The sequence below is a fragment of the Ochotona curzoniae genome, unplaced genomic scaffold (genome assembly GCF_017591425.1).
Source record: "Ochotona curzoniae isolate NIBS_2020 unplaced genomic scaffold, NIBS_Ocur_1.0 scaffold_1037, whole genome shotgun sequence".
Taxonomy (NCBI): domain Eukaryota; kingdom Metazoa; phylum Chordata; class Mammalia; order Lagomorpha; family Ochotonidae; genus Ochotona; species Ochotona curzoniae.
Window position 1 is genome coordinate 28689471 of NW_024467083.1, and position 27114 is coordinate 28716584.

Genomic DNA, 27114 nt, shown 5'->3' on the forward strand with positions numbered 1-27114 from the left:
GCTGCCCCGCTGCCCCGCTGCCCCGCTGCCCCGCTGCCCCGCTGCCCCTCTGCCTCGGCTCAACCCACACACCTGCTGGTCAGCAACGCTGCCCTGCCCAGCCTAACCGACACCCAGCAGGAGATGCAGTGCCCTCAGAGAGTACCCCAACGCCCCCACCAGAGTCGTGGCGCAAGATGGGCCAAGGCCCAGGACAGCTGGGAGGGACAAGGGCAAGGGCTCGGGGCAAAGCCCGAGGGAGGCAGACGGGCTGGATAGGGGATAGATGGGGACGGAGTGGGGACATGGGACAGGCAGGCACGTCCCTCCACTCTGGCTGAGCGGGGGTGGGGGTGGGGTCAGGGCGTGGCGGGTCTGTGCCAGAGAGGCCCCGGAGAGGGCGTGTGTATGCAGATGCAGAAGCGCAGGGGCTGCTGGGCAGGCAGCTGCTGCAGGGAAAGGAGGCGAGTTGGCGTGGTGTGGGCGAGAGTTGAGACGGTGCGTTGCGAATGTGCGCAGTTTTGTGCGTGTGAGGGCGCAGAGGGCCTGGAGCGCGCGTGCGGAAGTGAGCGTGTGTGTGAAGTGTTGTGCGCGCGCATGTGTGTTGCGGCGTGGTTTGTTTTGGTCATACTTACCTGGCAGGGGAGATACCATGATCATGCAGGTGGTTTTCCCAGGGCGAGGCTCCTCCATTGCACTTGGGAGGTGCTGACCCCTGCGATTTCCCCAAATGTGGGAAACTCGACTGCATAATTTGTGGTAGTGGGGGACTGCGTTCGCGCTCTCCCCTGACATTGCTGTGTCTCAAAGACAGCCTTGTGCACGTTGCGGCGCTTCACACGCTCACCCATTCACACGACCAACTACTCCTCTCGCACCTCTCTACATCACATCTCAATCCCATCCCTCTCCCGCCGACCCACACTCCTCTAACCTCCCCTCCAGCCTGCATCCCACCCCACGCCTTGCTTGCCTACACACTGCACTGCCCACCACCTGCACCACACCACACACCACTCCCTGCACCCACACCATCTTCTCACAACTCATGCCCCGCCTCACCCCGCACTGCACTGCACTGCACTGCACACAGTCATGCACCCACCACTGCCACTCACAAACACTCAACCCACACCCCACTTGGATACACTCTCTCAAAACTGGAAAAATCACTCCTGCAACCACGCACACACCACTACACTCAAACGCTTCACCCAACTCTACAATCCACAGACAAACACCTGGCTTCTTGCAACTCTACAATCAACAAACAAACCAAAACCCTGCAGCGCTAGCCACGGCACAACCTGCCCATTCCTCTGCTTGCTCTGCTCTCTGCTTCTTGGCCTTTCAACTCTATTCCTTTTCCTCTTTTTTTTTTCTTTTGGTTTGGTCCTGGTTATCACTGTATGATATAGTTCCACAGCCCCTGTGACTTCCATTACCAGTCCCCCATAGCCGCCCCCCTTCCCCCCCGCCCCCACACACACCCACACCGGGTATAGTTCTTCCTAAACGGCCATAGGTCCAGTCTATTGCCAAGATACAGTTCACGCTCTCATGGGGATCCCTTCTTTGGTCTGGAAGTAGACACGCTCGCTCATCTGGACATGACAGTCTCCATTACAGTCACTACTGTACATCCTCCCCTTAGTGAAAGCCCACACTACAACACCAACGACAGGAAGAAAAGAAATTAGGAACGACACGAAGTTAAATAACATGCTACTGGATGACTCTTGTGTCGGTCGCTGAAGAAATGAAAACCAAGACCTTTCTTGAAGAAAATGATGCTACTGTATGATGTAGCAGTCCGTGAAGAGTTTCACCAGGAACAAAGCGTTTTGAAGAGATGAAACGAAATAAAAGAAAAATAGAAACCCATGAGAAGATATAGTTTCTGCTTATCTTTGCTGATGAGCTATGTCTTCTGCAGGCGACAAAGAGATGGGTTTTGTTTTCTTTTGTTTCGATCCAGTCTGCTAATCTAGGATGTTTGGTGAGTGTAAGTCATTTACATGCAGGTGGGAATTTGTTCGTGTCCCTTTAGCAATGGGTTGTTCACTGATTTAGTCTTTAGCCTTCTGGGATGTTCTTCACATTTGCCTTTGGTTTTGGTGGGTGCTATTCCTCTTCTCTGTCGAGAGAACATCTGAAGTTATCCTTTGTAGGGCAGGTTTGGAAGAGGCATATTTTCCTTTCTTTTCTTTTTTAATCTTTCAAAGATTTATTTTATTTTTATTGGAAAGTCAGATATACAGCGAGGAGGAGAGACAGAGAGAGAAAGATCTTGCGTCCGATGATTCACTCCCCAAGTGACCGCAACGGCCGGTGCTATGCCAATCCGAAGCCAGGAGGCAGGAACTTCTTCCAGGTCTCCCACATGGGCACAGGGTGCCAAGGCTTTGGGCTGTCCTCAACTGCTTTTCCAGGCCACAAGCAGGGAGCTGGATGCAAAGCGGAGCTGCCCAATGGGTCCCAGTGCCCAATGGGTCCCATGGCGTTCAAGGTGAGGACTGTAGCCACTAGGCCACGGCACTGGGCCCCGAGGCATATTCTTTTAACTTGTCTTCACTGTGGGAAAGTTTTATTTCATTTTCAAAGACAAAGCAGAACTTTGCTGGGTACGTTATCCTGGGCCGACAGTCTTGTGCTTTTAGAATCTGGAATATGTTGCTCCATTCTCTTCTGGCCCGTTGAGTTTCCTGTGAATTCAATTGTCATTCCTTTATAGTTCTTGAATACTTTTATTTATTTATTTATTTATTTATTTATTTATTTATTTATTTATTTATTTATTTATTTTGGCTTGACTCAGCTCTGCTTCCAGCTTTTCGTTTGGTTCCTCCTGGTGACAGGAAATCTCTTGCAATTCTGAGATGATTTCCTCTACTTTCTTCATCCTCTTTTCAAGACTCTGCACTATAATTTTACATTCCTGTGCTGTATTCTGCATTTCTGATATATCAGCTTTCATTTGAGTCATCCCCTGTGTGACATGTTCCTTAAATTTCTTGAACTTCTGCTTGAGGTGCTTCTCGCCGTTGGTAAGAAGCTTGGTATCAAGTGTTTTGGATGCCGTATCCTCCATTTCTCCAGGTATTCCCCAGTGAACTCTGAGGTTGGCCAAGGCTTTTGCTCCTTTTCAGGGACTCTTGAGTACTATCCATTGTGCCTCTGTCTCCTCTTTTGCTCTTGGTCATTGGTGATCAGATTCTTCTCCTTGGCGCAGTTTTCTAAGCTGTGTCACCCACAGGCCTGCAGTGTGAGTTTACTGACTGTGGTTGGCACACGGCTCTTTGTTTGCGGTCACTCGTGCCACCCCCTCCAGCGAGTCCCAGGTCTGCAGTTCTTATGTTAGACTTCCACCATAGCAGCCCCAGCTCCCGGCTCACCACTCTCCTCCCCCTTTTGAGTCGTAAGATGCCAAAGTCGACAGTATTTTCCCCGTGGGACCAGTGTAATGCACTGAGCTCGGTGAGTTTGCTCCCAGCCCAGCGTATGCGCAGCTCACTGTTGTCCCTGCAGTCTTAGTTTTTCCACGCTGTACAAAATGGCATCCGTCGTGCCACTAGTAGAGCTCTCGATCTACCGGCCGCCAGGTCTGAGGGCTACTCGGACCTATCTCGGGTGACAGCTGCAGGTTTGTCCCGTTGCTGCAGGTCCTGAGCCAGAAAGGAGTTCCTTCTCAGCACGGTGCATGTGCAGTACTGTCCCATAGCCTTTGCCTTCCTGTAGAAAGCGGTGCCCAACTCGGCTCTAGGGGGCAGACTGGGCTGTGAAATCTACCCTGTTCCCACACTGCCATCTGGAACCTGCCGCTCTGTCCCTGCTCCTGGTCAAGTCCATCAGAGCAGCAGGACGGGCAGCTCTCTGCCTGGGTTCGCCTCCTGAGCTGCCCAGTTGGCGAACGTCCCTTCCCACCTTGTTGCTGGTGGAGTTCTGGGTGCCGGTGCAATTCAGGTTGCCGCTTGCTGAATGCCCCTGGGGTGTCGGTCACTGCCACACCGACACGACACCGTTGTCTCCTCGGCTTTCCTGTGTCTGTCAGTCTCCAGGTGCCCCACGGTGTGCTGTCTTTCTGTCCTCTCCTATTTCCTGGGAATGTGCCCATCTCTGCTTCACACGGGCTGATGTTTCTCCGTCTGTTTGAACATGTCCTTACCCTTGAATCCCCGAAGCTGCACATCTCTGTCACACAGCGATCCAGGAGCTGGTAGGGCCACGTCAGCCGCGGGTCTACTTGGGTCTACCACTCTGGCTGCCGATGGCGCTTCCTCATCCGCCCTGACCCGCGTCCGTCAGTGGGAGCTGGGAGCTGCAGCCGAGTTTCCCTACTAGGCCAGGCCCCAGGTCTTGCACTTGCCAGCACTTACTGCTGTGGTCGTTGCAGCCCTGCCAGGCCTTCACCAGCCCCAATGCCAATCCCACCCCCAATCCCAGCTCTTCTGCTCCTCAGCGGAGTGGGAGCAGTGGCTCAGCAGCCTCCCTCCCAGCCCTGCCACAAGTCCTCCCACGCTCGATCGCTCCCAGCCTGGCGTCCTGTCTCACCTCGGCATTGGGCTCAGCCTGACTTGGCCCACCTCCAGTCCTGACCTTCACTGTTGGGCACCGCAACCTTGAAGACCAGCCCACACCTATTCTGGCTCTCTGCGATCGGGTATTACCGCTCAGCTCTGCCTCGTCTACCCCCCAGACCTGGCTCTCATGTGCATCAGTGGGTGCCCCTGCTTTGCCCACTGTGGCGTGGCGTGGCCTATCCCCCGTCTGGGCCCTTGCCTTTGGATGCTACAGCCTGACCTGGCCAGGCCCACCCGCAGTCCCAACTCTTGCCAGCGGGTGCCGCAGCCTAGCCCCGCTCTGCCTGCCCCCATCCCTGGCTCCCATGCAACCGTGTCCATGGTGTAGATGTGATAACCTGGCCTGTCATGGTCCACAACTCAGCCTGACTCCTGTGCTTGTCATCGTGCCTGGGTTTGGCCCGGAACTGCCTGCCCCCTTCCCGCTGCCCCGCTGCCCCGCTGCCCCGCTGCCCCGCTGCCCCGCTGCCCCTCTGCCTCGGCTCAACCCACACACCTGCTGGTCAGCAACGCTGCCCTGCCCAGCCTAACCGACACCCAGCAGGAGATGCAGTGCCCTCAGAGAGTACCCCAACGCCCCCACCAGAGTCGTGGCGCAAGATGGGCCAAGGCCCAGGACAGCTGGGAGGGACAAGGGCAAGGGCTCGGGGCAAAGCCCGAGGGAGGCAGACGGGCTGGATAGGGGATAGATGGGGACGGAGTGGGGACATGGGACAGGCAGGCACGTCCCTCCACTCTGGCTGAGCGGGGGTGGGGGTGGGGTCAGGGCGTGGCGGGTCTGTGCCAGAGAGGCCCCGGAGAGGGCGTGTGTATGCAGATGCCGAAGCGCAGGGGCTGCTGGGCAGGCAGCTGCTGCAGGGAAAGGAGGCGAGTTGGCGTGGTGTGGGCGAGAGTTGAGACGGTGCGTTGCGAATGTGCGCAGTTTTGTGCGTGTGAGGGCGCAGAGGGCCTGGAGCGCGCGTGCGGAAGTGAGCGTGTGTGTGAAGTGTTGTGCGCGCGCATGTGTGTTGCGGCGTGGTTTGTTTTGGTCATACTTACCTGGCAGGGAGATACCATGATCATGCAGGTGGTTTTCCCAGGGCGAGGCTCCTCCATTGCACTTGGGAGGTGCTGACCCCTGCGATTTCCCCAAATGTGGGAAACTCGACTGCATAATTTGTGGTAGTGGGGGACTGCGTTCGCGCTCTCCCCTGACATTGCTGTGTCTCAAAGACAGCTTTGTGCTGATTGTGGTGCTTGAAACCCCAACCTCTTACCCTACCAACTGTTTCTCTTGCAGCTTTCCCCACCCTATGTCTAGCACAACTTTTCAATTCCTCTGCTTTTTCTGCTTCTTTAGGTTTCAACTGTTTCTTTTTTCTTTTCTTTTTTTTTTTTATTTTTTTTGCTTGGTCCTGTTCATCACTGTATGATATAGTTCCACATTTCTGTGTCTTCCATTACCACCTCCATAGCTGCCCCCTACCCACAGCCACACTGGGTATAGTTCTGCTTTCTCTCATAGACATCTGTCCCCAGCAATGCATTCCCCGTGGGCACAGAATCTTTAGTTCTCCTCAGCTCCAGTTTTTTTTTGTAACACTGCACATAGTTCTTTCATTCTCTTGTGGCCTATGAAACTGGTTTAGAATCAACCTTTAACACAGTATCGTTTTCTTTTAAATCATGGATTTCTTTTATGTTTCTGAAGATTTTGTCCCATGCACTTAAGTCGACACTATTGTGTCAGTCGCTGACGAAATGAACACTAAGGCCTTTTTTTTTTTAAAGAATTCTTTTACTTTTTTTTTTTTATGATTTGTTTATTGGTAATTCAGATATACAGAGAGGAGCGAGACAGAGAGGAAGATCTTCCATCCGATGATTCACTCCCCAGTGAACGCAATTGCTGATCCAAAGCCAGGATCCTGCCCACCCCTCACTGAATTCTTGACCTGGCCTCTGAGGGACACCCTTGTTAGGAAGTACATACTGTTGAATGTACATGAATTGCAACCCATGGCATGAAAGAGGGTGATGACGTGCAATCAGATAGAGGAAAATATGAAGAAAATAAAGATTATAAGTTTGAGTGGTTCTGGTTGCATCTCTGCCCGGGCAGGTACTTTGATTAGCTCCTCTCAGCAGTTTTTATTATTTAAGTGTGTCGTGCTTTTGTACTGTCATAGCAACCGTCTAAGGTCACATCTGCTTTCCCACTGCTAAAGATCCTCTGAGACTGTAGGACCTCAGCCTGAGCCACAGAGAGGAGCAGAACAGGATTGTTCCTTAAGCGCACAAGCTCCCTGAGCTCAGAGTCTTAAAGAGAGAGAGAGAGAGAGAGAGAGAGAGAGAGAGAGAGAGAGAATTCCCATTGGGGATCATTGGAGCTCTCCCAGCAAGAGGTAGTCCCTGACTGGAAGCAGTGCACCCTGGCCACATAGGTACAGAAAACCCATGTGGCCAAATGGAAACTGGGTGCCTATGGGCACCTGAACTAGTGGCTGTGGCAATGCCTTGTTTGAGGGCTCATCCTTTGTGTCGGTGGCCAGCGGCGCCCTTGCCACATTCCCCCCGCACGCCGCCCTGGTTTCCTGTGAGCGTGCGAGCGACGCAGCAGCGGGCGCTTCCCTCCTACCGTCTTGCTGTCTCTCCTCCTGCGCCATCATGGACCCTTCTCCTTCGGAGATTCCAGCTGCGCTGCGGGGGCGCCAAGGCCACGCCCGCCTTGTCTTTCTCTCCTCTCAGCGGGGTCCTGATCTCGGTCCCCACCGTCCCGACCCCCGCGCGCACGGCTGCCCTGGCTAAGGCCGCCTGGCGCCAGCGGGCGAGGAGTGCGCATGCTCTCGGGACATCAAGGCGCTGCTTGCCACGTCTCTGTGGCGCAATCGGTTAGCGCGTTCGGCTGTTAACCGAAAGGTTGGTGGTTCGAGCCCACCCAGGGACGGTCTTTTTTGTTGTGGCGGTAGTCTTTTTGTTGTGGAGCTGCTCTGCCAACTCCAGTGTTAACTGGACACTGTATGCATTCTTTCCTCAACAGCTTAGTAAAGACAGAAGAAAGAAAGGAAACAAGAGGCCAGTAAAACAAACATGGCAGGAACCTCATTTACGAAAGGAAAGCACTTTACTGTGGAGATGTGGCATGATCCAGTTCCCCAGTGAGACTCTGGACTTCAGGAAAATGCTTCCCCGTGCCCACCCTGCCACCCCTCCTCCATTCAACCCTGAACATAATAGGGAGAGACAGGGAGGGAATGCAGGTGATTTGGGGTTGATAAGGAAGTGTATTTGGGTGGAATTTTTACAATTCACTTTTCAGGAGCAGCATCCCCAGTCCACTGACCATATATTTGGAGTGAAAAGCGGGGTTGCCTAGGTAGCTACAAGGTTCTCTTTGCACAGCTTTGCACAGCCAGCACTTCTAATACATGCAGACAGAGAACTGAGAGTCAGGGATCTGGGAAGATAATGTATTTCCTTCTTGGGGGCGGGGGTCAGGGCTGGACCCAGGTTCAAGTCACAGAAGCTCTTGTCTGTTGTCCCTACAAAAGCCACCACTGTGACCTGACTCCTTCCTCCCACCCCACATCTGCTTCTGTCCCTGTAGCTCAGGAGTCCTGGAACACACACATGGAGGAACCTACCACACAGGGCGCAGGGTGAACAGGGCTGGAGAGGGAGGCCACACAACTAGGAAAATAAGACATGAGACCTATACAAGATACAGATCATAACGGTGGGTGTCCGAAGGGAAATCTCTCTGAGTTAAGGAAGGAAGGAAGGAAGGAAGGAAGGAAGGAAGGAAGGAAGGAAGGAAGGAAGGAAGGCCCTGCAGACTAGCCACATCAACTCTGTATTGAGCTGCTTAGAGAGTCAAATTGCAGCAATTGATGTGACACACACTTTAATACCCAGACCTTCCATATTCACATTAACCAGCCAGTGCTTGACGATCAGGAAGCAACAGCATGACCCAAGGACAGAAGTCGGTAGGTGAGTGACTCATGACTGTCCTGAAAGCACACAGCTAGCTAGTTCTGTGGCCCTGGACACGTATCCCAGCTACAGAGCCGCACCTCCAGGCTGTGGCCTTGGTCCACACTCAGCCCACCTCTGGACCATCACCCCCAGACTTTGACCTTGGTCTGCATCTCCAGCAGTCTGTGTGAGCTCAAGATTGCAGACACAGTCTGCCCTGCTCTTCTTCAGCGAAGGCAAGGTGGTGTTTGCAGGTGCCTGTGGCAGAACCCAGTTTTGGTGCGATAATCATCTCTGTTCTTCCCTTGTTGGGCCTGGGAGAGTAATCCTCACATTTCTGTTGGTAGTCCAGACTGAAAGGTGTATGCTGCCTCTGAGAACCAGAGACATCCGGGGTAGACATCAGCAGTTGGAGAAGGAGGGAGACAGTTCTGAGCTGAGAGTACTGGGAACCAAGTTTGCTAGGGCGTTCAGCCTGCAAGGCAGCAGTCAAGGCCTCAGCTGCAGGTGGCGTTCTAAGACACTGAGCTCAGGGAGCTTGTGTGCTTAAGGAAGAATCCTGCTCTGCTCCTCTCTCTGGCGCAGGCTGAGCTCCTGGACTCTCAGGGGCTTCTCAGCAGTGGGAATGGGCTGTGACCTTAGACACTTGCCAAGGTCAGTACAGACATTTGTTCCCCTAAGAAAATAAAAAAACTTCCTGGATGAGCTCAACAGGGTTTCTTTTCCTTTTGTGAGCACTGCACATGTATATTCTGTTGCACTGTTGCCGGTGTCCAGCTCCAGCTGAGTTCGGGACTCGAGAAAGGTGCGTGCATGAGGCGTTAGAGGAACAAAATAGACCACTACAATTCCATGATCATCATGGGCAGTGCACGAAAGCTGTCCGCTTTATTTATACAGAAACAGTCAAACTCTGGCTCAGACTTTTTACGTCATGGTCAAGTGGGTGTTTCTAAAGATAACTGCCATTTGTTTCAGCTAAGGCTAGGATGTTAACCACCTGGTGCCTGGCACCTGGCACCTGGCTAGGAAAAAGTTCTCAATAGATGGTGCATATCAATCACTAACACGTTCCTACCACAATTACTCTACGGCTTGGTCTTGAGACAGTCAAGGAAGGAAGAGCTTCACAGGAGGGACCTAAAAGACCAAAGAAAGAGGGAAAGAATAGATTCCACTACACCTGAAGACAGTGTTGCCAGCCGCATCTGTATGTACTGGCCACATGCCGTACCCAAAATGGCGCCGGCCGGAAAAGCCACACCTTGGTTCCTGGTGACGTAGCTTTCGCGGTACTGCGCAGGCGCCTAGTGCATGCGCAGTGAGCTGAGGCGTGGCCGGCGCATGAACACTGGGACTGACGAATCCAGTCGCCCAGGACCCTGCGTAATCATGACGCCGACCTATCATCGGCGGAGGCGGGGCCAGTCAGCACATAAGAGCAGACAGCCTGCCGGGGTTGGGGCCTTTCCCTCCTCATCTTGGTGCGCAATAAAGATTACCGCAGAAGACTTCACTCACGTCTGCCTCTTATCGCTGGGCGCGACAAGACAGAACACCCTTGATTAGCATAGGATCAAAAGGGGAGTTAGCACCCTTGATTAGCATATTGCCACAGGATGCAGCCATAACAGCAATAACAGCTTTTTGGCTAAAAACGGTAACAGCAACATCAGCCTCTAAGCTCCCATTGATATTTAACAGTAATTCCGCAGAGGCAGACAATGCCTAAATAGATTACAGAAATCTCAATGGGGTTGTCCGGTGTCCCTGCAAAGGGAGGCAGAGCTGCATTCAGGTGTTGTAGACATCCACCAGGCCTTGCCACACAGCGGGACATTCCTTGTGGCCTTGCCTGCAAAGGAACGATACTCTTCACACCCTCCTGTCTTTCACATCCATCACGGACCCCAGCAGTCCGGTGTCCATGCAGAGGGAGATGGAGCTGCATTCAGGTGCTTGTAGAGACATCCGCGGGCCCTGCCATACCCCAGGAAATTCCTTGCGGCCCTGCCTGCAGTGGAACAATACTCTACACGCCTTCATGTCTTCCATACCCATCACACGGACCCCAGCACACCGTGTTCATGTGCTGAAGTCTAGGCTGTCTGGAAGTCTTCCAATAACTGCAGCGCTTGTCTGTGGTGACCTAGTCAGCTTTCCCAAGACCTTCACTGCTGTCCCTGGCACATTGGCAGGGAACTGGATCACAAGTGGAGCGGCTGGACTCTAACTGATGCCTGTGTTTGGTGCCCTGTATTTGTTGCAGATGACGCTTGACCCATTTGCCATAACTGCAGCCCTTGTATATAAACTTCTTAAATATTCTGCTAAGTGTGAACAGCCACTGTAAACCATATCAAGCATGAATGCCTGTGAAAATTTAGAACCATTGCTCACTAATGTACTATGGCCGTTATCACTGCTACTTTACCACATTTTACACTTGGTTCTAAGTATAGCCACTACGGAAACTGTCTTAGAACGCATTCTCCGAGGGTCTCCACACCTTCCTCAGGATGCCATCTCCTTCTACTCTGTCCTCTGGGAGGGAAGGAGCATGAAACAGACCATCCGTGCTCCACAGGGGGGAAACCGATTCTCATGGACTGGATGCGGAGTGGGGATGAGGGCACCGAGGCCCGCCCCACACCAAGGCCCTGCAGCCGCCACAGGCTGCGGCCGGGAGGCGCTGCCGCCTTCCTGAGGCGCTCAAGGCCGCGCTGCAGAACGACTCCCGCGGGCCGTGGGCGCCCTGCGCGGGAGCTGTGCTGCGGGAGCTGCGGGAGCTGCCGGCTGCGGGAGCTGCGGGAGCTGCGGGAGCTGCGGGAGCTGCGGGAGCTGCGGGAGCTGCGGGCGCCTCAGCTCTCAGCTCCTCCTCGCCGGGGCCGCCTCCGGGTCTTCCTGGTGCCCGCAGCCTCCCGCCCTGCCCCGGCCGGGGAACCTATCTGGAGCTTGCCGTCTTCTCCCAAGACTGCAGGACTAGGCGATTTGCTGCATTTTGCACAGCTGCGTGCTCTGGTGGGCGTGCGACCTGGGGAGCGGGGTTCGTGGATGGGCCCCGGTGCGGGTTCCACAGTTGGGGAGTGTGCAGGGGGCGGCGTTCCAGACCTGCCAGGAAGGGGGAGCCAGGCCAGGTTGTGGTCAAGTGCACCGTTTCCCAGATGTCGTTTTCTACTGGAATTGTGCGTGTGTCGGGGCAAAGAACCAGCAGCTTTTTGTCTCCCTATTGGGCTGCTGACTAGGGTTCTTTGCCACAGCCTGATTCGAGTTTGTGAAATCACACGTTTAAATCTTCTAGAGCGTTGGTATTCTGGAACTGTCGTGCAGTGGGAAAGTCTCAGATGATAATCCCCTCTGGGTGTTGGGGATTCCACATCTTTGTAGATGCTAACACTAGACCATGGTTACGGAGCTATGCAGTCACACATACTGTCCTCTTTATCTGTTCGCTACATAGCCATTATTGCAAGAACCACCTCTATTTCCAGTAATGACTCCTCATGTTCTCCAAGGTTGATAGCTCTAACTGCGAGGAATTATCTGTCTTCAAAAATGATCTGAGGTTGCCTGGAGACTGAACACAAAAAGGCAGACTGGTGGAAGCATGGAGCCACCACTAACGATTTGCAAATCTGTGGCTTAGTGCAAAACCTATTTCTACGCCATTTGTCGCTTCTCGACCAAAGGAACAGGAAACACAGTTTAGACAACCACAACCCTTCGGAAATCAAGGAAATCCCAGCATGGAAAAGCCACTGAGGAGGTGACAAGTTATGTGTGAAAGTTTACATGTTGGATGTCTCTGAGCACAGAATGATGACTGCAGGATTAGGGGGCATCATAAAAACAACGGAGCCCAACTATAAATCACAGAAGAAATTCGTCATTTCTACATTCAAATTCTACATTTTCTGAAAGACACATACAGAAAATATACTTCATAAAAATATCACAGAACCTATGTGGTTTTGAGTCTATGCACAAGGGGATCTGATCACATGGTCAAAGGGCCAGGCTGACTAGCTTTTTAAAGACAAGGCGGAGCTTCCAACCCCATCTTAGATATTCAGGGAGGATAGCAAGGCTTACGTCTTTCTGGGCAATCACGACTTGAAGGGAGTGTTGTTTCGTTTAGTAACGGAATTTTGCGTGGAATTTTAAACACCACGACAGCTCTAAAAGGCGTAAAGGATGGAGACGGGGCTCAGGCCACCTATCCATTCGACACGGAACTGAAGACTTGCAGGTTTTGCAAGGAAGCAAGTGAGAGGATGGATAAGCTAGTTAAAGTGTAAGAGGGCACTAGGGCTAGGTTAGCCACAGCCTTGCACCAGCTGCAGAGCATGCTCCAAAGCGTGGAAAAACTGGTTATTTGCTGGAGAGAAATTCTTTCAGCGCGTGCACCAGCCCGCAAACAACCATGCTCAGGAAAACCCAGCTTTTGAGGGCAGAGGACCAGACCTCTCTGCAAGCCATCCAATGCTACAAGCCGCAGAGCGCGCTTTCCTCTCCTCTAGAAGCGCCTGGCCCTGGGGAGGTTGAGCACAATCGGGTGCTGGGGGCCAGGCAGAGGAGGCAGGCCAGAGGAAAGGAGGCTAGGAGAAGCGAGGAAAAGACAGGGACATCTCCTGGGAGTTCTGGATACAGTAGTGACTCTGTAATGGAGACTGTCATGTCCAGGAGAGAGAACACAATGCAGTCTGTACCATCCGTGCTCCACAGGGGGGAAACCGATTCTCATGGACTGGATGTGGAGTGGGGATGAGGGCACCGAGGCCCGCCCCACACCAAGGCCCTGCAGCCGCCACAGGCTGCGGCCGGGAGGCGCTGCCGCCTTCCTGAGGCGCTCAAGGCCGCGCTGCAGAACGACTCCCGCGGGCCGTGGGCGCCCTGCGCGGGAGCTGCGGGAGCTGCGGGAGCTGCGGGAGCTGCGGGAGCTGCCGGCGCCTCAGCTCTCAGCTCCTCCTCGCCGGGGCCGCCTCCGGGTCTCCCTGGTGCCCGCAGCCTCCCGCCCTGCCCCGGCCGGGGAACCTCTCTCCGGGGTGCTGTGTCTTCTCCCAAGGTAGCAGCAGGGCGACCCCCTGGCACGTCGAGCACCTGCGTGCTTTGATGGGCATGAGACCTGCGGCGTGGTGCTGGTCGGCCTTTTGGAGACGGTCTGGAGAGTCCGCGTTCCAGACCTGCCAGGAACGGGGAACGAGGACCGGTTTTGGTCGCGTGGACGGGGATTTCTCAGATGTGCTCTTCCACCACAATCATGCGTATGTGGGGGCAAAGAACCAGTAGTTTTGCCCACGGTTATCTAACTACGCAGGGACACATATACTGACCTCTTCATTTGTTTGCCACATGGGCGTTATTGAAAGAGCTGGTTTTGTTTCCAATAATGACTCCTCACTTTTTAAGGTTTAAATTTCCAAGTTTAATAGCTGTTGACTGTGGGGAAATAGCTCTCTTCAAAAGTGATCTGAAGGTGCTAGGGAACTGAACACAAATAAGCTGACTCGTGGAAGCTTGGAGCCACTACTCATGATTTGCAAATGGTTGGCAGGGAGACAGAGATTGGCTGTCAGCCCACTTGTAGCTGCTGGACTAAAGGAACAAGCCACACAGTCTAGGCAACCAGAGCACTTGGGATGTCAAGGAAAACCCAGAATGGAAAAGCCACTGAGGAGGGGGCAAGGCATGTGTAAAACTTTGTATGTTGGGTGGCTCTGAGCACAAAATGATGACTGCAGGGTTCGGGGGTCATCATAAAAACAACAGAACCTAACTATAAAACAAGGACGATGGGGGAACGGAAGGCAGAGGAGGGAAAGGGAGGAAGCAGTATACCTGCAAAGTGAAGCAGAAGAATTTAGAAAAAGGAAAACAAAATGTGCAATAAAAAGTAAATGTATGCAGGATGGTCACAGCTTATCAACTATGCATCAAAATGACAAGAAAATGTGTAAACATGAATATTTCTAGATAGAAAATGTATATAGAGTCTTTGCTTATCCATCATTTTTTTTCTGTAACCTATATTTTCTGAAAAAACAAATACCAATTATACTTCATTAAAAAAAATCACAGAACTTATGTGATTTTGAGTCTATGGACAAGGAGATACAAATCACAGGGTCAAAATGCCATTCTGAGAAACCTAATAGAGGAGCCTGGGAAACTCCTTTGTCAGAATGCAGTTCCTGAAGACGAGTGGAAGAACCAAGCTAACGAGCAGCCCAGACCAGGCCAGGTTACAATACCCTCTGGCATGCATGTGGATCAGGTCCAGGTGGGGTCAGGCTAGGCCAGTTCATAACATTCCCTGGCAGATCTGAGAACCAGCACGGGGTGCAGGAGGGATTGGATTGAGCTACAATACCAGTCAGTTCACATCAGGGCTGGGCCTAGGGGCTGGCTGGGCTGCAGCACACACCAGCATGAGCTGGAACTGGGGGCAGGGTGACCCAAGCCAGGATGCAGTACCTGCTGGTGCATGCCAAGGTAAGGTGAGCTATGGCAGTCAGGGGAAGGTGGGTATTGGGACCGTAAGCCCCAGGCATAAGGGATCCAGCAGGGCTCAGGTTGCTTGGCCCAGGTCCTCCGCCCTCCTGCATGGTGGGAGCCTGGTTCATATGCCCTGGGGGCGGGGGTCCAGTGGGACCCAGGTTACCTAGCCAGGGTCCTTGACCTGCTTACACATTTGGGGCTAGGTCCATGAGTGCCAGGGGCTGGGGATCTGGTGGGGCCCAAGTTGCTTGGCCTGGGTCCATGACCTGCCTGTGCTTTGGGGGCCAGGTCCATAAGCCTCAGGGGTGATGAGTCTAGCAGGGCCATGATAACCTGGCTGGGGTCCCTGGCCCACCTGTGAGAACTGGTCTTCCTCAGTAGAGAAGATGTAAAAATGGACAGCAGGCTGAGATCCACATGTAGGATATGGCATTGAGCTGGCAGGGGACATTTGTACCATCCCAGAGGAAGGAAGACAGATCCAATTGGACAACAAGCCCTGCCAAATGATGACAGCAAATATTTGGGTAAAGGGAGACTCTGAGGTCGACTATGTCAGCCAGCGGACATTGAAAGGGGACCATGGTACTGGGATCAGAGGTCAATAACATGTCAGAAGTATCAAAACTACCTGGACAGAGGCCTCGGAGTATGTGCCACATTGGGAGCCTGGCTTGATCTCAGGTGGCCATTCAAATCCCTGGGTACTGGAGCAGTTAGGAGGTTGGGTATGGCTTCTCCACTTACACCCCTTCAACCCACAAATGTCTCAAACAAGAAGGAAAAATAGAAAATGTGGAAACAGTGATCACACCTGCTGTTCCCTAAACCTTGATCCAATCCACTTTGAACGACTATGTTAACATATTCTAAAATCAAAAATAAAATTTAAAAAAAATCATAAAGGGCCCCTCTGAGTAGCTTTTCTGAGAATAGGTGGGGTTTCTAACTCCACCTCAGGTGTACAGGGAGGATTCCATGGCTCACACTTTATGATCCGAAAGCAGTGTTGTCCTCTTCAGAGTGGAATGTTGACTTGGTTATAAAACACCACAATAGCTCTAAAACAGCAAGGGATAAAAATGGGCTCAAACTGCCTACATCTTGGCCACAAAATTGAGGAAGCACAGGCTTTGCCAAGGAAACAAGTGGCAGGAAGGGCTAATTAAAGTGAACCAGGGTGCAGTAGGGATAGACTCGGCCTTGTAAATGGGCAATACCTGGGAAATCCTTAGGGATGAAGCCCCTCACCTCGCGCGCCAGGCCAGCAACCGCCCACACGCAGGAAACCCCAGCTTCCCAGGGCAGAGCACGGCCCTCGCCGCCTTGCCCGTCCCCTGCTTCGGAAGCCAAAATCTGGGAAAGGCAGTGCGCACTCTCCTCTCCGCCGGCATCCGAACCGGGACCCGAGGGAGCTGAGCGTGCCTGTGGGCGCGGGTGCGGGCGCTTCCCGCTGGGCAGGCCTCGGGCGCCGCTCGCTCCACCCGGGGCGCTCGGGGGGCCAGGCGGAGCCCGCGGGACGCAGAGAGGAAAGGCGGCGAGGCGAGGCGAGGACAGGGACACCTCCCGGGAGTTCTGGATACCTCTGGGAGTCCTGGCTGATGGGCCACACGGGTACGGTGTTGGTCCGGCTGCTTGCCTGTCACGGTGTCCTGGGGGAGCGGAGCGAGCTCTGCAGACGCAAACACTGGATGACCCGCAGCTGCTTGTGAGCACTTGTGAAAAGTGATGGTGCTAAGTGCGTGCCTACCAGCAGGTTGCAAGAGAGAGAAAAGGCTGAGCTATTGTTCCGTGATGGTGTAGTGGCTAGTAGTGTGCGTTGTGGCCGCAGCAACCTGAGTTGGGATCCGAGTCACGGCAGGTGATGCAGTAAGGAAGTAATTTCTCCGTTAGTCTTCCTTCTTACCCGCTCCCTCTTTAGAAACACGCGGCGCCGGCTTCGGACTGAGCTGCTCGCGCCCACTCCCCGGCCCCGGCGTGCCCAGACCTGGCCCAGCCAAGCCAGGACCACGGAATCACAGGCAGCCGTGCCCCGACTGCGCGGGCTGCAGCGCGGGCTGAGCCTGGGAACTCGGCCAAGCTGCTGTGTGGGTCGTGCCTAAGGCTGGCTGCAGTGTCTGCGCGTTCACTCTCTTTTGGAGGCACCAGGGCTGTAAGAGCGCCACTGTTGGATTGTTTGCCCGCAGCAGGCTGCAGCCTTGTTGGGACTGAGTCAAGGTAGTGGGACTGGAGAATGCAGGTTTTTTTTGTGATGTATGTTCCCTGGTGGTCTAGTGGCTAGGATTCGGCGCTTTCACCGCCGCGGCCCGGGTTCGATTCCCGGTCAGGGAACTAACTCCTTTTGAAGCACCGCACCACGCCAAATGGCCAGATGCATCAGATGCTGCTGCTGATATGCTCACTAAGGACCTTGTGTCCTCCTCCTCCTCCTCCTCCCTCTGGTGCATGCTGATAGCCTGGGCTTCTGGACCAGTGGCAATGGCAGTGAGACCTACTTCAGTAGAGAAATTCTATACTCTAAGAAATACATCCTGCTGGGAGTACTGGACAAGGTTTCACTCATGGTGTGGCTTCCCACTTGTGACACCCGGGTTCAATTTCTGACAAGAATGTGTCACCCCTCATTCTTTCCCACGTGTCCCGTGCAGAGCACCTCTCTCGGGCTTAGCACTCATGCCCTGTGCACGGTGGGTTGTCAGCTGCCAAAGGCCAGGCAGCTTCGAGTACTGATCCTTTAGACTCCACGGGAATGGATTCGAACGCTAGGTATTTATGAGAAGGGGCTGGCTGTGCTGGATTTGGCTGCAGCACCCACAGACTGGGCTGCAACACCCACAGGTGCAGACATGACCCCAGGCCAGGAATGAGCCTGATGTGATGAGGGTGTGGGGGCTCCCCTGCTGGATCACTGTTCCCACTGGTCAGTGTGAGTGCTGGAGCTGGGGGCAGTCAGGTTGGGCAGGGCCATAACAAGCGTCAGCCTTGTGAGCTGGGTTTGGCGGAGGCCTGGGCTATGCCACCACAGCCATCGCTGCAGCCTGCAGGAGCCAGGATAAGTGCCATCTGGTTGGGCTTTACCACAGCATCTGGGTGCAAGTTGTGTCAGACTGGACCACAGTAACCCCTAGAAAGTGCAAGATCTGGGAGTGGGCCTGGTAGGGAAGCTGTGGTCACTCTGCGGCTGGCCTGCAGCTCCCACTGGTGTGCATTGGAGTTAGGGCTGGAGGCAGGTCAGGCCGGATGGTGACAGCACCTGTCGGCATACGTGTGGACTGGATCATTGTGTTGGGTGGGCTGAGTTAAGCGACAACACACATCCGTGTATACAAGAGCCGGACTGGGATGCGGCACGGACCAGACTGATCTGATGTACATATTAGAAAGTGCGGGACCCAGGGCAAGGGGCCAGCATGGTGGGGGTTACTGAGCCCCTCTAACTAAACTGTAGCTCCTGCTGCTCTGTGTAAGGGCCAGGCCTGTGGCAGGCTGAGATGGGCTGGGTGGCATCACCCATCGGTTTGCATAGAACATGGGGCTGAGGACAGAACTGAACAGGCAACTATAATCACCATTGTGTGTGTAGGCTTATGCAGGTGACAGACCTAACTGGTCCCTGTACTGGTTCGCACATGCAAGAAAAAGGCCTGCGACCACCCAGGTGAGGCTTCTTTATACATATATATACTTTTTAAGTTCTTTTTAAATTATTATTTTCATTCTATGGTACAGTCCCATAGGCCCTGGGATTTCCCTTCCCCCTCCCAATGTCTGCTCTCCCTGACCGAATTCCCCTATATTATTACTGTAGCATAGCTCTTCATAAACAGTCACATGTGCATCATTGTGGGCATGGACAGTGGCAAAGAGTCCCGTTTCCTATTGTCAAGATACAGCTAATAGTTTCATTAGTAGTCCACTTTGATCTGGAAGTAGAGATGCACGCTGCACTGCATCCTCACATCTGGACATGATAGTCTCCATTACACAGTCACCACACATTCCTCTTAAATGAAAAGTCACAACACAAAATCAACAACAGCAAGAGAAATAGAAATTTATAACACCTTAAATGTCTCAAGAGGTTTTGATAGTTCAACAGTCCTGATTTGCTTGGCAATCACGATGAGATCTCTCCCAAATCCACTGGCTGCTATAGTTCACCTTAGTGTCCCCATTAAGCCTGTTCTTTCTGTTTGTTTTTTTTTTTGTACATCTCCCAATTCATTCACATGCTCACTTGAGAAAACTTAAATTCATTCAGCTTTGCACAATAAATGGTTTTAGCAATTGTAAAGTACCTAATGGGAAAAGTTGCCCAAAGATCAGATTTCACACACACACACACACACACACACACACACACACACACACACACCATGTTCACTATGTGACCATCAAGGTTAACCCAGCTGGCCCACCCACACTGAAGGGCATGGGGGTCCCTCAGGGCCCCCTGCCGTGTGGGCACCAACGTCCTCACCTGGGCATGGGGGAGCAGCGTTGGCTAAAGGCACTGGCCTTGGAATTGCTGCATGGGTCTGGGCTCAGAATCCTGGTGCGTGTACAACTGGGGACACCTTGAGCCCTGAAAAGTGAACGTGGCTCTACACTAAAAGGCAACACACACTTGTATTGAAAAATCCAGTTAGGCCTCCGGGGAATGGTGAGTCCTCTGTTTCCATGGGCCATCCTCTCCTTTCCACCCCTCCACATCGTGGCATTGTGGACACTTCCTTCTCATCTAGGTCCTCTGGCACACTTTCTGCTTCTCCTCGCAGTTGGGGTCCAGAGAGAGCCAGCCTAAGCTGGCGGGAAGTTGCGGAAACGTGGATGTTTTGTAACTCGTGACGCCTACTTGGCAAGCCTGCCCTGGGCAGGCTCTGGCCATCAGGGCTCAAGGCCGCGTGCAATGTTTTGCTTCCCCAACTTAGCAGATGCCTTCATGGTAGCAGGCGGTGTACGTGTGGCTACGGGATTTTTTTTTGTTTGTCCTTAGGTCATGCTAAGGATGTCGTCAAGTGTAGGCTGCAGGTGGCCCGGCTAGCTCAGTCGGTAGAGCATGAGACTCTTAATCTCAGGGTCGTGGGTTCGAGCCCCACGTTGGGCGCAAGCAAACTTTTGCAACCTCAGAACTGGAACTGTCCCAGTTCCATCTACTGAACAACCTTCTTCACAAACCACCAACACCATCCGAGTTCCGCCCAGTAGCATCCCTCCTTCTCCCGCTCCCCTAACCCCCGTCCGCTGACCTCCCACCGCTCCTCTCCTCCTTCGGCCCTGACACAGCCTGGGCGTTTGGCTGGCTGGAAACATCCAGCGCTCTCCCGCTTTCTCGCCCGTTCTGAAGTCGTGGCAGCACTCCCCCGCGAGGCCGAGGACCAAATCGCTTGGGTCTCAGACCCCGAGAAGCCACAGAAGAGCACACGCGAGTGTCGTGGTCACGGGCCTCCACCTTGTCTTGAGAGTCTTCTCCAAGGACAATTTCACTTTCACTTGTTACGCCGCAAGTTTCTGGGTGGAACCTGCGGAAGCTTCTGCCGCACTTGCCACAGGAGCCTGGCCTCCAGAGGACGCGGACTGCGCCGTAGCTGCAGAATAGAGGACACCGTGATCATTCTGCGGGAGCGGGGGAGGAGTGGCTGGCCGGAGCTGCTCCTCCCAGGATCTTCCTGGGCCCGCCCCGGAGCACGCAGGAGCCAGCCCAGCAAGGAAGGAGGCGCACTGCCCTCTCCACCAAAACCAGAGCTGAGGAGGAAGAACCCTGCCCTTCTGCCCGCTCAAGGGAAGGGTCTCTTCTTGTCCAAGCAGCAAGGACGTGGGTCTGTTGGACCTGCTGGTCAGGTGACATCTGATCACCTTCTCCTGATTTCATTTAGTGACACAAATTTAACTGAATGAGACTGTAGTTTCTGACCTTGAATTGTGTATCTCTTGCCTTGTTTAAGTTTTGTTGTCTTTTGTTTCCTTGGACTCATTTAGACTTCCAACTTTATGATGCATTAGCCCTTTCAACAGAATACACTAACCCTCTTTCTGGTGATCTTCTTTATATTTTTTATAAAGTTTCTTGTTTATTTTACCCAGTGATTCTATAATCTGTAAGCTTTTTATGGTTGTGTATTTAGTAACTATGTTGTATTTAGTTGCCAAACAGTTTTTGATAAGCGATGTATTTTCTTGTAATAATTCAAGTTCTGGGCACAGTGCGATAGCCTAGCAGCTAAAGTCCCTACCTTGCTCGTGCTGTTGTCTCATGGGGTGCCAGTTCTAATCCTGACAGCCTCGTTTTCCATCCAGCTCCCTGCTTGTGGCATGGCAAAGCAGTTGAGGAAAACCCAAAGGCTTGGGACCCTGTACCCATGTGGCTCCTAGCTCCTGGCTTTTGATTGGCACAGCACCGGCCGTTGTCATCACTTGGGAAATGAATCAATGGATGGAAGATCTTCCTCTCTGTCTCTCCTCTCTGTATAGCTGACTTTTTCTTTCTTTCTTTTTTTTTTTTTTTAACATTTATTTGTTTTTATTGGAAAGTCAGATATACAGACAGGAGAAGCGACAGAGGGAAAAATCTTCTGTCCGATGCTTTACTCCCCAAGTGAATGCAACGGCCCGTGCTGCGCTGATCCGAAGCCAGGAACCAAGAACCTCCTCCAGGGACAGGGTTTTTCCTCCTCAGCTCTGGTTTTGGTGGAGAGGGCAGTGCGCCTCCTTCCTTGCTGGGCTGGCTCCTGCGTGCTCCGGGGCGGGCCCAGGAAGATCCTGGGAGGAGCGGCTCCGGCCAGCCACTCCTCCCCCGCTCCCGCAGAATGATCACGGTGTCCTCTATTCTGCAGCTACGGCGCAGTCCGCGTCCTCTGGAGGCCAGGCTCCTGTGGCAAGTGCGGCAGAAGCTTCCGCAGGTTCCACCCAGAAACTTGCGGCGTAACAAGTGAAAGTGAAATTGTCCTTGGAGAAGACTCTCAAGACAAGGGGGAGGCCCGTGACCACGACACTCGCGTGTGCTCTTCTGTGGCTTCTCGGGGTCTGAGACCCAAGCGATTTGGTCCTCGGCCTCGCGGGGGAGTGCTGCCACGACTTCAGAACGGGCGAGAAAGCGGGAGAGCGCTGGATGTTTCCAGCCAGCCAAACGCCCAGGCTGTGTCAGGGCCGAAGGAGGAGAGGAGCGGTGGGAGGTCAGCGGACGGGGGTTAGGGGAGCGGGAGAAGGAGGGATGCTACTGGGCGGAACTCGGATGGTGTTGGTGGTTTGTGAAGAAGGTTGTTCAGTAGATGGAACTGGGACAGTTCCAGTTCTGAGGTTGCAAAAGTTTACTTGCGCCCAACGTGGGGCTCGAACCCACGACCCTGAGATTAAGAGTCTCATGCTCTACCGACTGAGCTAGCCGGGCCACCTGCAACCTACGCTTGAGGACATCCTTAGCATGACCTACGGACAAACCAAAAAATTCCCGTAGCCACACGTACACCGCCTGCTACCATGAAGGCATCTGCTAAGTTGGGGAAGCAAAACATTGCACGCGGCCTTGAGCCCTGATGGCCAGAGCCTGCCCAGGGCAGGCTTGCCAAGTAGGCGTCACGAGTTACAAAACATCCACGTTTCCGCAACTTCCCGCCAGCTTAGGCTGGCTCTCTCTGGACCCCAACTGCGAGGAGAAGCAGAAAGTGTGCCAGAGGACCTAGATGAGAAGGAAGTGTCCACAATGCCACGATGTGGAGGGGTGGAAAGGAGAGGATGGCCCATGGAAACAGAGGACTCACCATTCCCCGGAGGTCTAACTGGATTTTTCAATACAAGTGTGTGTTGCCTTTTAGTGTAGAGCCACGTTCACTTTTCAGGGCTCAAGGTGTCCCCAGTTGTACACGCACCAGGATTCTGAGCCCAGACCCATGCAGCAATTCCAAGGCCAGTGCCTTTAGCCAACGCTGCTCCCCCATGCCCAGGTGAGGACCTTGGTGCCCACACGGCAGGGGGTCCTGAGGGACCCCCATGCCCTTCAGTGTGGGTGGGCCGGCTGGGTTAACCTTGATGGTCACATAGTGAACATGGTGTGTGTGTGTGTGTGTGTGTGTGTGTGTGTGTGAAATCTGATCTTTGGGCAACTTTTCCCATTAGGTACTTTACAATTGCTAAAACCATTTATTGTGCAAAGCTGAATGAATTTAAGTTTTCTCAAGTGAGTATGTGAATGAATTGGGAGATGTACCCCCCCCAAAAAAAAAACAGAAAGAAGAGGCTTGATGGGGACACTAAGGTGGACTATAGCAGCCCGTGGATTTGGGAGAGATTTCATCGTGATTACTTAGCAAATCAGGACTGTTGAACTATCAAAACCTCCTGAGAAATTTAAGGTGTTATAAATTTCTATTTCTCTTGCTGTTGTTGATTTTGTGTTGTGGTTTTTCATTTAAGAGGGATGTGTGGTGACTGTGTAATGGAGACTATCATGTCCAGATGTGAGGATGCAGTGCAGCGTGCATCTCTACTTCCAGATCAAAGTGGACTACTAATGAAATCATTAGTTGTATCTTGACAATAGGAAACGGGACTCTTTGCCACTGTCCATGCCCACAATGATGCACATGTGACTGTGAGAGCTATGCTACAGTAATAATATAGTAATACAGTAATAATATAGGGGAATTCGGTCGGGGAGAGCAGACATTGGGAGGGGGAAAGGGAAATCCCAGGGCCTATGGGACTGTATCATAGAATGAAAATAATAATTTAAAAAGAACTTAAAAAGTATATATATGTATAAAGAAGCCTCACCTGGGTGGTCACAGGCCTTTTTCTTGCATGTGCGAACCAGTACAGGGACCAGTTAGATCTGTCACCTGCATAAGCCTACACACACAATGGTGATTATAGTTGCCTGTTCAGTTCTGTCCTCAGCCCCATGTTCTATGCAAACCGATGGGTGATGCCACCCAGCCCATCTCAGCCTGCCACAGGCCTGGCCCTTATACAGAGCAGCAGGAGCTACAGTTTAGTTAGAGGGACTCAGTAACCCCCACCATGCTGGCCCCTTGCCCTGGGTCCCGCACTTTCTAATATGTACATCAGATCAGTCTGGTCCGTGCCGCATCCCAGTCCGGCTCTTGTATACACGGATGTGTGTTGTCGCTTAACTCAGCCCACCCAACACAATGATCCAGTCCACACGTATGCCGACAGGTGCTGTCACCATCCGGCCTGACCTGCCTCCAGCCCTAACTCCAATGCACACCAGTGGGAGCTGCAGGCCAGCCGCAGAGTGACCACAGCTTCCCTACCAGGCCCACTCCCAGATCTTGCACTTTCTAGGGGTTACTGTGGTCCAGTCTGACACAACTTGCACCCAGATGCTGTGGTAAAGCCCAACCAGATGGCACTTATCCTGGCTCCTGCAGGCTGCAGCAATGGCTGTGGTGACATAGCCCAGGCCTCCGCCAAACCCAGCTCACAAGGCTGACGCTTGTTATGGCCCTGCCCAACCTGACTGCCCCCAGCTCCAGCACTCACACTGACCAGTGGGAACAGTGATCCAGCAGGGGAGCCCCCACACCCTCATCACATCAGGCTCATTCCTGGCCTGGGGTCATGTCTGCGCCTGTGGGTGTTGTAGCCCAGTCTGTCACAGCCTGTCTCACCTCGGCATTCGTTGGTGGTGCTGTAGCCTGACTCTGCCTGCCTGTCCCTAGTCCCAACTCATGCTGTGGATGCTGCAGGCAAATCCAGCACAGCCAGCCCCTTCTCATAAATACCTAGAGTTCGAATCCATTCCCGTGGAGTCTAAAGGATCAGTACTCGAAGCTGCCTGGCCTTTGGCAGCTGACAACCCACCGTGCACAGGGCATGAGTGCTAAGCCCGAGAGAGATGCTCTGCATGGGACACATGGGAAAGAATGAGGGGTGACACATTCTTGTCAGAAATTGAACCTGGGTGTCACAAGTGGAAGGAAAAAACCTTGTCACCGGCCCACCATGAGTGAAATCCTGTCCAGTACTCCCAGCAGGATTTATTTCTTAGAGTCTAGAATTTCTCTACTGAAGTAGAGACAGTAGTCCAAGGTCTCACTGCCATTGCCACTGGTCCAGAAGCCCAGGCTATCAGCATGCACCAGAGGGAGGAGGAGGAGGAGGAGGACACCAGGTCCCTAGTGAGCATATCAGCAGCAGCATCTGATGCATCTGGCCATTTGGCGTGGTGCGGTGCTTCAAAAGGAGTTAATTCCCTGACCGGGAATCGAACCCGGGCCGCGGCGGTGAAAGCGCCGAATCCTAGCCACTAGACCACCAGGGAACATACATCACAAAAAAAACCTGCATTCTCCAGTCCCACTACGTTGACTCAGTCCCAACAAGGCTGCAGCCTGCTACGGGCAAACAATCCAACAGTGGCGCTCTTACAGCCCTGGTGCCTCCAAAAGAGAGTGAACGCGCAGACACTGCAGCCAGCCTTAGGCACGACCCACACAGCAGCTTGGCCGAGTTCCCAGGCTCAGCCCGCGCTGCAGCCCGCGCAGTCGGGGCACGGCTGCCTGCGATTCCGTGGTCCTGGCTTGGCTGGGCCAGGTCTGGGCACGCCGGGGCCGTGGAGTGGGCGCGAGCAGCTCAATCCGAAGCCGGCGCCGCGTGTTTCTAAAGAGGGAGCGGGTAAGAAGGAAGACTAACGGAGAAATTACTTCCTTACTGCATCACCTGCCGTGACTCGGATCCCAACTGAGGTTGCTGCGGCCACAACGCACACTACTAGCCACTACACCATCACTTTTCACAATAGCTCAGCCTTTTCTCTCTCTTGCAACCTGCTGGTAGGCACGCACTTAGCACCATCACTTTTCACAAGTGCTCACAAGCAGCTGCGGGTCATCCAGTGTTTGCGTCTGCAGAGCTCGCTCCGCTCCCCCAGGACACCGTGACAGGCAAGCAGCCGGACCAACACCGTACCCGTGTGGCCCATCAGCCAGGACTCCCAGAGGTATCCAGAACTCCCGGGAGGTGTCCCTGTCCTCGCCTCGCCTCGCCGCCTTTCCTCTCTGCGTCCGCGGGCTCCGCCTGGCCCCCCGAGCGCCCCGGGTGGAGCGAGCGGCGCCCGAGGCCTGCCCAGCGGGAAGCGCCCGCACCCGCGCCCACAGGCACGCTCAGCTCCCTCGGGTCCCGGTCCGGACGCCGGCGGAGAGGAGAGTGCGCACCGCCTTTCCCAGATTTTGGCTTCCGAAGCAGGGGACGGGCAAGGCGGCGAGGGCCGTGCTCTGCCCTGGGAAGCTGGGATTTCCCTGCGCGTGGGTGGTTGCGTGGTGAGGGGATTCCACCCAAGCAAATGGGTTTCCCAGGCTTTGGAGCCTGCGTTCGCCCTTTGCAAGGCACTGCCTCCACCTAGCGCCAGTGCCCTGTCGCATACTTTAGGTTGTCCTCTCACTTGTTTTCTTGTCTTAGCCCGCAAATCCTCAATTTTGTGGCTAAGAATGGGTCCGAGCTCTGTCCCTATTCTTTTCTGCGTTTTAGAGCTATTGTGTTTCATATTTCACTCGACATTCCATTTCCTAAGAGAAACAACCGTCTCTTCATGTTGCAATTGCCTAAAAAGGCGTGAACCGTGGTATCCTTCCTGAAGTCTTAAGATGCTTTGGAAATCTCACCTATCCTCAGTTAAGGCACTCAGCGTGGCCTTAAGAAAATGAGAGAAAGAAAGTAAGTAAGAAAGAAAGACATACACATGATTTCTATCCTCTTGTTTATAACTTCGCAATCACATAGGTTTTGTTTAGTACTGTGTTTTGTTAAATGAACTAAACTTATTTTTTTTTTGCGCTTGGACACGTCTCCGGCGAGCTCAGCTGTGGCGGGTTGATCTGACCAGAACCCCAGGACTCAGAACATTGCCTTGAGAAGGTGGACGTGACTTTGGCCCTCGCGGGAGACTTGTGCTGTCCTGTCCGCAGCACAGGTGAAGTATGGGAGGTAGAAAGGCTCATGATGGCGCAGAACGCGAGTAGGTAGGAGGAAGCATCTCTTGTGTCGCTCACATGCTAATAGGAAATCAGCGCAGTGTGCGAGTGAAAACGCAGGAAGCAGGATGCGTCTTGCTCGCTGGCCCCAAGCACGCGCTGTGGCCGTG

At 53.4% G+C, this 27114-nt stretch overlaps 7 non-coding genes across 7 annotated transcripts; 5 read left to right on the top strand and 2 right to left on the bottom strand.

Moving 5' to 3' along the window:
• The first annotated feature begins 606 nt into the window (after positions 1 to 606).
• LOC121168933 lies at positions 607 to 770 on the top strand. Its single transcript, XR_005885797.1, has one exon. It is a non-coding gene; the product is annotated as a U1 spliceosomal RNA (small nuclear RNA).
• A 4819-nt stretch (positions 771 to 5589) lies between these two features.
• LOC121168936 lies at positions 5590 to 5752 on the top strand. Its single transcript, XR_005885800.1, has one exon. It is a non-coding gene; the product is annotated as a U1 spliceosomal RNA (small nuclear RNA).
• A 1659-nt stretch (positions 5753 to 7411) lies between these two features.
• Positions 7412 to 7485, top strand: TRNAN-GUU. Its single transcript has one exon. It is a non-coding gene; the product is annotated as a tRNA-Asn (tRNA).
• Positions 7486 to 17273: 9788 nt separating this feature from the next.
• TRNAE-UUC lies at positions 17274 to 17345 on the top strand. The gene has a single exon. It is a non-coding gene; the product is annotated as a tRNA-Glu (tRNA).
• Positions 17346 to 20048: 2703 nt separating this feature from the next.
• On the top strand, positions 20049 to 20121 carry TRNAK-CUU. The gene has a single exon. It is a non-coding gene; the product is annotated as a tRNA-Lys (tRNA).
• Positions 20122 to 22328: 2207 nt separating this feature from the next.
• TRNAK-CUU lies at positions 22329 to 22401 on the bottom strand. The gene has a single exon. It is a non-coding gene; the product is annotated as a tRNA-Lys (tRNA).
• Positions 22402 to 25224: 2823 nt separating this feature from the next.
• Positions 25225 to 25296, bottom strand: TRNAE-UUC. The gene has a single exon. It is a non-coding gene; the product is annotated as a tRNA-Glu (tRNA).
• Between the last annotated feature and the right edge of the window lie 1818 nt (positions 25297 to 27114).